This window comes from Meriones unguiculatus (assembly GCF_030254825.1).
Source record: "Meriones unguiculatus strain TT.TT164.6M chromosome X unlocalized genomic scaffold, Bangor_MerUng_6.1 ChrX_unordered_Scaffold_30, whole genome shotgun sequence".
In the NCBI taxonomy this organism is placed as follows: domain Eukaryota; kingdom Metazoa; phylum Chordata; class Mammalia; order Rodentia; family Muridae; genus Meriones; species Meriones unguiculatus.
The window spans coordinates 11,083,005-11,092,096 of NW_026843706.1; the positions used below are offsets into that span (position 1 = coordinate 11,083,005).

The 9,092-nt window shown below is 36.9% G+C and overlaps 1 pseudogene; it reads right to left on the bottom strand.

The window, feature by feature from the left end:
- Positions 1-220: 220 nt before the first annotated feature.
- LOC110542695 (uncharacterized) lies at positions 221-2,460 on the bottom strand (annotated as a pseudogene).
- Between the last annotated feature and the right edge of the window lie 6,632 nt (positions 2,461-9,092).

Sequence of the window (9,092 nt, forward strand, 5' to 3'; positions counted from 1 at the left end):
TTGAGACACATACACAGAATATAAAAAGCTCAGAAATCCACTAGAGTGGCAGAGGTAATTGCTCTAAGATATTTTGGACAACAATTTTATATGTTTAAAATCAACACAAACCAAGTTTGTGATTTTTTTTTAATTTGGAATAAGTTGATGGTTACATTAGTAATGTGTGCATATAAAAAAATTCTTTAAAGACCGTCTGTCAGATGCCAGAACCTTCACCTCAGGCCTTTTGATCAATCAGTTTGGAAGCACACTCAGCTTTCACTTCACTCTATTATGTCAAAGAGCTCATCTCCAAGAGGAACATCATCACACCAAAGAATGACATCGTAGCTGTCAGAACCTCTATTGGGAATGCAGCAGTGTAGTGTTTCTTTATAACAGCATCTTTCTTAACAGGAAAGGTGGGTGGAAAATACAATATGGTTTGGCCATAATGGTCTACAGTATGGTTCCAGCTCACAGAAACAAATGTGCAAAGGTTACTAACAAACAGAACTAAGGCAGAGATCTTGTACAAAATTATCTGCATCTTATCAAATGGGTCTTTCATGCAACTGGCCACTGCACTGAAAATTAGAACTACAGGTTTCATCAAAATAACCCATACTATCAGGGTCTGTGAATACTGGAATCCAGGTGAAAAGGTCCATGTTGTGTTGATAGGGCTGTGCACCGGAATTCTAATCACAGACCCAGATATGTTAAAATCCTGAGCAATATACTTCCCAGAGTCCAAAAAGCACAGACTTCACAATCTTATGATCAAATTTCCACAGCCCTCAGTATCAGCTGCTTGCAAGGATTATTTCAAACACTAAAGCTGATAGGCTGCAAATGAATCAAGTCAGTCTGAAGATACATTCCTTTGCCACAACAAACCTGAAGATGAGATTGAAGAAGTATAGCACCCACAAGGAACACAAAAGAGGAGGAAAACCAGAATGGGTTATGATTTATAGAGCACTACATACCCATACCTTGTCTCTGCTCTCTCAAAGTTGTATTTAAGTGGTCTATGTGTGTATTAGGGTTCTCCACACTGTAGGTTAGAATATAAAAAGCTCAGAAATCCACTAGAGTGGCAGAGGTAATTGCTCTAAGATATTTTGGACAACAATTTTATATCTGTCAAATGGTAAAATGTTAATATTTGTTTACCAGGAATTTCAATGCTTAGAATTAATAGTGAGGTAAAAGTAAGATGATACCTATTTCACCTCTGTTTGTAATATATCAACATTAGTAATAACTTAAAAGAAAGTAATATGTAGAGCAATACTCAAAATGTGATTTCTAAAGAATTATAGCAGAACATTTCATAACTATTAGAAATTGAACTTCTATGCGATCTGCTGAAAGAACAAAGGAAAATGAAAATAATACACATAGTACAACCATTTATGCCAAAATTAATTATTTATATATTATATATTATACAATACTTATATATTATATATTACTTATGCATTTGACATATATAAGTATGTTTATATATGCACTAAAAGAGTTGTGATCATAACAGGTACACTTCTTAATCTAAAGTACACTGTCATTCTTCTTTTTTCATATTTCTGAAATGTACACATTTCTGAAGAAAGCTATATGTATTTAAAAAATAAAGCTGCAGTGTAAATGACCTTCAAAATCTATAGGTAACTAGGCTGGTAATATCTCAGTGGTACAGGGATTACATAACATGTGTGAGACCCTGAATTATTTTCTCAGTAATACATATCCAAAAACCTATGTGTAAAATAGGTGGAATCACAGATATTTGTAATTATTACCCACATCTTACTCAAAATTTCACATTTATATAATTGACTTCATTTTAGTGAAACAAAAAATATCCTGACAGATGTCTTTGACACAAGCCTTACACTTCATACTGACACTATGAGACAAATTCTTTGGACCTTTTCTTAGTTCAAGTCTTTGGATTAGTGTTGACGCTCAATGCAAAGCTCAGTCATTTAGCAGAAACAAAGGAGGATTTTTTTTTTTTTTAGCTACTAAGCACTAAGCATGTGAATAACGTCATTGCCAATGCTCATTCTGAAAATGTGAGGTGACTGTATCCACTTGCCAGGAAACCTTTCCTACACAGTCTTCCAGTCTTCTGTTTTCTAACAGGTAGAAGACAGTAGATGGACTTCTTGGAGAAGTTACATCAGCAAGATGGGTTTGCAATTAGTGGTGGCTTGGTAACACCCCTGTCCATGAGCTTTCCCTTGCCAAGGCAGATATTTTCAGTATCAATGTGGTTTGAAGCAGAACTGGAAACAGGATGGGGATTGTTGTTGTGCCCAATAAGTGAGCTAGCCTTGCAGCAGTTGGTGCTGCTGATGTCTGAAACCCATGAAATAGATACATGTGTTTCATAAAGACCTAATTTGAAAGCCTCCACATAACTTGTGTTAAGTTTTACCTTTGTGTATTGTGGGTGAGGAGATCCATTTGGAAATTGACAGGATCATAAACATTCCTCCTAGTTAAAAGAAACTTTGACAATAGAGGGAGTCCCATAAAGACAAGAAATGCCACCTGTAGTTACAGAAGTTCTGTTGGGCAGATTTATTTTATTTTATTTTTGATTACAGTTTATTCACTTTGTATTCCAGCTGTGGCCCCTCCCTCCCCCTCTTCTTCCCATGCCCCTCCCTCAGTCCACTTATAGGGGACTCCTCCCCTTCCATCTGACCCTAGCCTATAAGGTCTCATCAGGACTGGATGCATTGTCTTCCTCTGTGGACTGGTAAGGCTGACTCCCCCCTCAGAGATAGGTGATCAAAGAACCAGCCACTGAGTTCATGTCAGAGACAGCCCCTGCTCAGCTCAGAACAATGTCTTGCCAAACCCTAGCTCTCACAAACCTTGCCATTCCTCTCCTGTGTTTGTCTAGTTGGAGTCCTATTTAAACAATTTAGGGGTGTTCTTACACGTGATATTACTAACCCTCCAATGATAGTCACACAATGATTATTCCCATTTATAGACAGGGAAACAACACACAGAAGCTAATTTATATACTCAGCTTCAGGAAGTTTTACAGATATAATGGGCACTGCAGCACATGGAGATCTCATAGTCACATACTGAGCTACCTGGCACTTAGGATATTCAGCAGAATTTACACACACCTAATCATATGCCTATGGCTTTCTCTGATCTTCTGTGTCCTGTGAAAGTGATTAACGAAAACTACATGATAAATATAAGACAAGCCTTTTTGACTCTTGTAAGAAGTTCAACTGTTAGTGACTGCCAACTGTAAGATAAGCAAGCAACTCCAAAATTTCTTATGTTTCTGTTTCTACTGGGGCATAATGGTGGATTGTGTGAAATTAACAGGTATACGTGTTTATATATATATATATATGTGTGTGTGTGTGTGTGTGTGTGTTTATATATATGTACATATACATTATATATGTATATATATTTCCTTTATGGAGTAATAAAGTACCAATGTGCTAAGCCTCCATTTGTAAGTAAGAAGTCTTTAAAAGTGAAATTTACTATTGATATCATGAATCAAATAGCCACTATAATATCTGATGGCCATGACAAAGAAAAATGTTTTTAAAAGATAAAAGAATTACATAGTAGAAGGAATAATAGATGCTACACTATAAAAGACAATTGTCTGTTTTAGAGAATTTGGGGACAACTGGCCTTCCATAAGTCTCTTAGACACGGGCACAGATTAGGTATTGGAAGTCTGTAATTGCTGAACTCCTGGGAGAGTTTTGTTTTGATTACAAACAAATGTACCTTTTTTTTCTGTGTTTTACTTTAAATACGACTGTTGTAGTTCAGATTTCTATTGTTATGATGAAATGTCATGGCCAAAAGAAACTCGAAAAGCAAAGGCTTTATTTCACTTATTCTTTCAAATCACAGTACATAAAAAAAAAAAAAAAAAAAAAAAAAAAAAAAAATCAGGTCAGAAATTCAAGACAGAAATCTGTAGGCAGGAAATGAATGAAACAGAAGCTTTGGAAGAACACAGCTTTCTGGTTTTCTCCCTACTGCCCTGCTCAACCTGCTTTTTAAAACTATCCAGACCCAGAGACCCAGGTGTGCCACAGCTCGCAGTAAGCTGAGCCCTCTCACATCAATCATTAATCAAGAAAATGACCTACAGAATTTCCTACAGGCGAAATGTTGGAGGGATTTTTCTTAATTGAGGATCCTCTTTCCATATAACTTTATATTTTATCATATTAACAGTAACTACCCAGTACAATGACTGCCATCTGGTTATGCAGATTGTAAGCATATACTGTTACTTCTTAACATGGATAAAATTGATTAACTTTCCTTTCCCTGGGCATACAGTTAAAAAATAAAACAGAAGACAAAATACGAGCAAAGAGATAAAAGATAAGATGTGGTGTTCTTTTTGTAGCTTATTTCTTTGTACTTTGTATGTTATTTGTGGTATAATACCCAAAGAAGAAAACCCATAAATCTATGTTAATTAATTAATTTAAACTGCTTAATAAAGACTTGAAAGGTGGATCAGTGGTTAAGAGTACTAGTTACAAACAGGTCTTTCACTTGCTAGATTAGAATCACACCAAGGTACTTTATGTTATTATTGGGTATTGTGAAGGGTGTCGTTTTCCTAATTTCATTCTCAGCCTTTTGTCTTTAATATACAGCAGGGCTACTGATTTTTTTTTTTTTTAGTTAATTTTGTACCCAGCCACTTTGCCAAAGGTATTTATCAGCTGAAGGATTTCTCTAGTTGAATTTTTGGGGTTGCTCGTGTATGCTATTATATCATCCACAAATACTGATAATTTGAGTTTTTCCTTTCCAATTTGTATCCCCTTGATCTCCTTTAGTTATCTTATTGCTCTAGCTAGGACTTCAAGTACTATGTTGAAGAGATATGGAGAGAGTGGGCAGCCTTCCCTTGTCCCTGAGTTCAGTGGGACTGATTTAAGTTTCTCTCGGTTTAGTTTGATGTTGGCTATAGGCTTGCTGTATAGTGAGTGCCTTTACTATGTTTAGGTGTGTGCCTTGTATCCTTGATTTCTCCAAGACTTTAAACATGAATGGGTGTTGGATTTTGTCAGATGTTTTTCATCATCTAAGGAGATGATCATGTGGTTTTCTCCTTCAGTTTGTTTATATGATGGATGGCATTGATGGAGTTCCGTATATTGAACCACCCTTGCATGCCTGAGATGAAGCCTACTTGATCATGGTGGATGATTAATGTGTTCTTGGATTTGGTTTGCAAGTATTTTATTGAGTACTTTTGCATCATTGTTCATAAGAGAGATAGGTCTGAAGTTCTCTTTTTTTGCTGGGTCTTTGTGTGGTTTAGGTATCAAGGTGACTGTGGCTTCATAGAATGAGTTTGGTAATGTTCTTTTTGTTTCTTCTAGGGGACCGAGATTCAATTCCCAGCATTCATGTGGTGGGTCATAACTCCATGACGGTAACTCCAGTCCAGGGAATCTGAGACTATATTCTGTCCTCCATGGGTGATGTGGTACACAATAAATATCCAGGCAAACACTCATAAACATCAGATAAATAAAATATCAAAACAAGTTTGTACTGGCTTTTCATGTCAACTTGACACAAACTATAAGTCATCTGAGATGAGAGAACCTCAACTAATAACATGTCTCCATAAGATAGGGCTGTAGGCAACCCTGTAGAGTATTTTCTTAGTTAGTTGTTGATGGGATGGCCCCAGACCATTCAGTGTGGTGCTATTCCTGGGCTGGTGGTACTGAGTTCTATAAGAAATCAGACTGAGCAAGCCATGAGGAGCAAGCCAGTAAGCAATACCCCTCCGTGGTCTCTGCATAAGCTCCTGCCTCCCAATTCCTGCCCTGCTTGAGTTCCTGTCCTGACTTCCTTTGATGATGAGCTATGATATGAAAGCCAACTAAACCCTTTCCTCCCCAAGTTGCTTTGGTTATGGTGTTTCTTTGGAGCAATAGCAACTCTAAGAAAAGTTTTAATTGCTCAATATGACCAATCTTAGAGAAGTAGAGATTGCACTGATTTAGAGGATTAAAACAGCAGAAGAAAAAGGACCTGAAGGACTGGGAAGGCTGCAACTCTCCATACTTCCCTGAAGGATGCCTACTGAAACTGGTGGCATTTAAGGCACATACCACTGCCTAGCAGCTTCTCAAAGGCAACACATGATAATATGTAAAAAATAGTTTGTTGTTGTTGTTGCTGTTGTTGTTGTTGTAGTGGAAAGGCTCTATGCAGGGTGAGGTACTAGTCTGTAGATCCTTGGATTTGTGAGATCATTCCAACATTTGTTATATCTACGAACATTTCTTATGAATGGTTACTGGTAGTCTTACTGAGATACTCATAGCCAGTCTTCACAAAAGTCATGATATGACTGTATTCCCTGCCACCTGTTCTTGTGTTCCTGGTACAGCAATCCATCTTGAACTTGATATTATCTACTGTGATGATCATAACATTGTTGAACCCTGGGTTGTTCTGGAGACCACCTTTCATGCCAACTGGTTTAGATTGGCATACTTCAGCACAATACCATTAACTTGATAATATCCAGCAATCACATAGCTGCTGTCTTTTCACCATGAATATATCAGGGCAAGAACACCTCTAGTGCTGGTTCATGGCCAGTGTGCAGGAGAAGAGTGAGATGCAGATCAGAAAAAGTATTTTTAGTGTGTCCAGACCCAAGGGGAAGTGCTTCTGCAGTGGCTTTCACTGCTCATCTTTTAAGGAAAACATGGAGAACAATCTTGTGTTTTTAGGAACTTTCATTCAATAGGCTAAATTTATAGCTATCACTAAGGCCTTGGAGTTGACAAAACACATGGAGAACATGGAGATAATCATATACAGAGGGTCTATATACTTCATCCTACTATTACATGCTAATGCTACAATATGGAAAAACATGTATTATTAAACTCCCAAATATCCTGATCAAATAAATATACATCAGTGTGTTGCCAGCCTCTATGGGAAGTGGAGCGTAGCATTGTGCTGCACAATTTGAAGAGTATTGGCAGTATATCTTTGGAGATGGACTAATTGTGTGAGATCATCACCTGGTCCAACTGTGCGGTTTCCGAGTCTTCGCAATTCTGACCTGAGTATGCTCATGCATCTTTAAAATCATCACAATCCACAACCTGAACCTAGGCAAGATATGCTTTATGTACGATTTCTGTTGTGTGGTGGCTTCCAGGCTCGACTGAGGTGACAATCAAGAGTGGGTTTTTGGTAGAGAGCTGTGAAGATCAATGTGCAATAAGTTCAAGATCACTTACAGGTGATCTCAGGGTGTTAGTTATCTCTCCTGGGGAAATGCCTTTTTAAATTTTATATATAATATTGGTCTTTTTCTCTTTAAACTTCCACCATATAATAAGGAAACTTAAAGAATTGTTTTAGTCAGTGTACAGTCACTACTGCCTTCATAACCTCTGAACTGATGTCGGTCCACAAGGATCTCTCACACTGTAGACTTAATCTGCAAGCTTGTGTGATTTAAGAAAGTACCCTGATTTTCTGTAACCACACTTAGCAGCCATAAAGTAGACATTGTGAAACAAGCAATGATCCTGAAAAAGTCAGCAACTATGCCAAAACCATCATGCAATAATAATAGCTAAAGACCAGTTATCCCCAAATCATAAAAGCACAATAGCCTTCAGCCCTAGCACCTCTTTAATAAGATATTCACTCTTCCTCAAGTTAGGAAAATTATTAAACAGCTTCTTTTGGTAGAAATGCCTAAGAAATGTTATCATTATTGTTACAATGCTTTATTTTGACATATGAAGACTTTGCCAAACTTTGCCTAATAAAACATAGAAAATAATATTTAAATATTTACTATTATTTATAAAATAAACTACAAGTGTGAGGTGGTGTCATTATCTAATAACAATCTCCTCATCCCTAGGATAAGTATCCTTTGTAAAGAATTAATGAAATGTGAAAAGTAAATACATTGAATGGAGCACAACCATATCACTGATGGCATGGTTTTCATACTGTTAACTTCTTGAACACAGAAACTCACATCAAATAACATGCCTGTGGTTTATAAGTGAATTAGTTAGATCAATTCCCTAAATATCATGATTATCAAAACACTTGGATTTCACATATAGTATTCACTTCACAATAATGTTCGCTTTATAATATTTCTTAATTTTTGGAAGTTTCATATTATTCAGCAGTAAGTGTCCCCATCTCACTCCCTGAATTACAGCTTCAGATCCTCTTTTTAATTTTTGTTTTTGTTACTAATAAACACCTGAGTCCAATTAGTGGTAGCTATATACACATGATTGTGTATCCATTCACTAGAGGATGAGCAACCTGCCAATGCCCATGTCCCGACAGTGGAGTACATTTCCCACCCTCAATAGCCATCAGCGTTCAATAGTTCCTTGTATTTGGGTAAGTTTCCCCCATTTCTTTTGGAATTTTTATTTAGTTGATAATGTGCAAATACTGTACAGGTAACCACAGACACTGTGAGTTATTATGTTATTGACCTCCTATATCCTTTTGCTAAAATACCTGGTTGTCAATTACCAACTAATCATATCACAAAACTAATTGTTATGGTTTGAATGTGAAATGACTCCAACAGATTCATGTATTTGCATGCTTAGGTTACCAGATGATGGTGTTGATTGCAAGGGGTGCAGAAGTCTTGTGGAAGGAGGCAGGCCTGGTGATGGTAGGTCACTTGAGGTTGACCTATGACTATTGCAACCCAACTCCATTTCTAGCCCAAGTTCTCTGTTTTTTTGATCCAGAAAAATGTGAACAAGCCAAGCCACAAACTCCCATTGTAACAAATAATGCCTTTCTCAGCCATGATAGAATATACCTTCTAAACTGTAAGCCAAAACAAATTGCTTCTGCTTTAAATTGCTTGTATCATATATTTGATCACAGCAACAAGAAAAGTAACCAAAAGAATTCCCAATAAATGAATTTACTGTAAGGACAAAACTAAAACACTAGGACAGCTGCAGTTGTTTCTTGGTTAGGGAATGCAGCATCTCCAACATTGTATGTGTTTACCAGTGACATTTGAA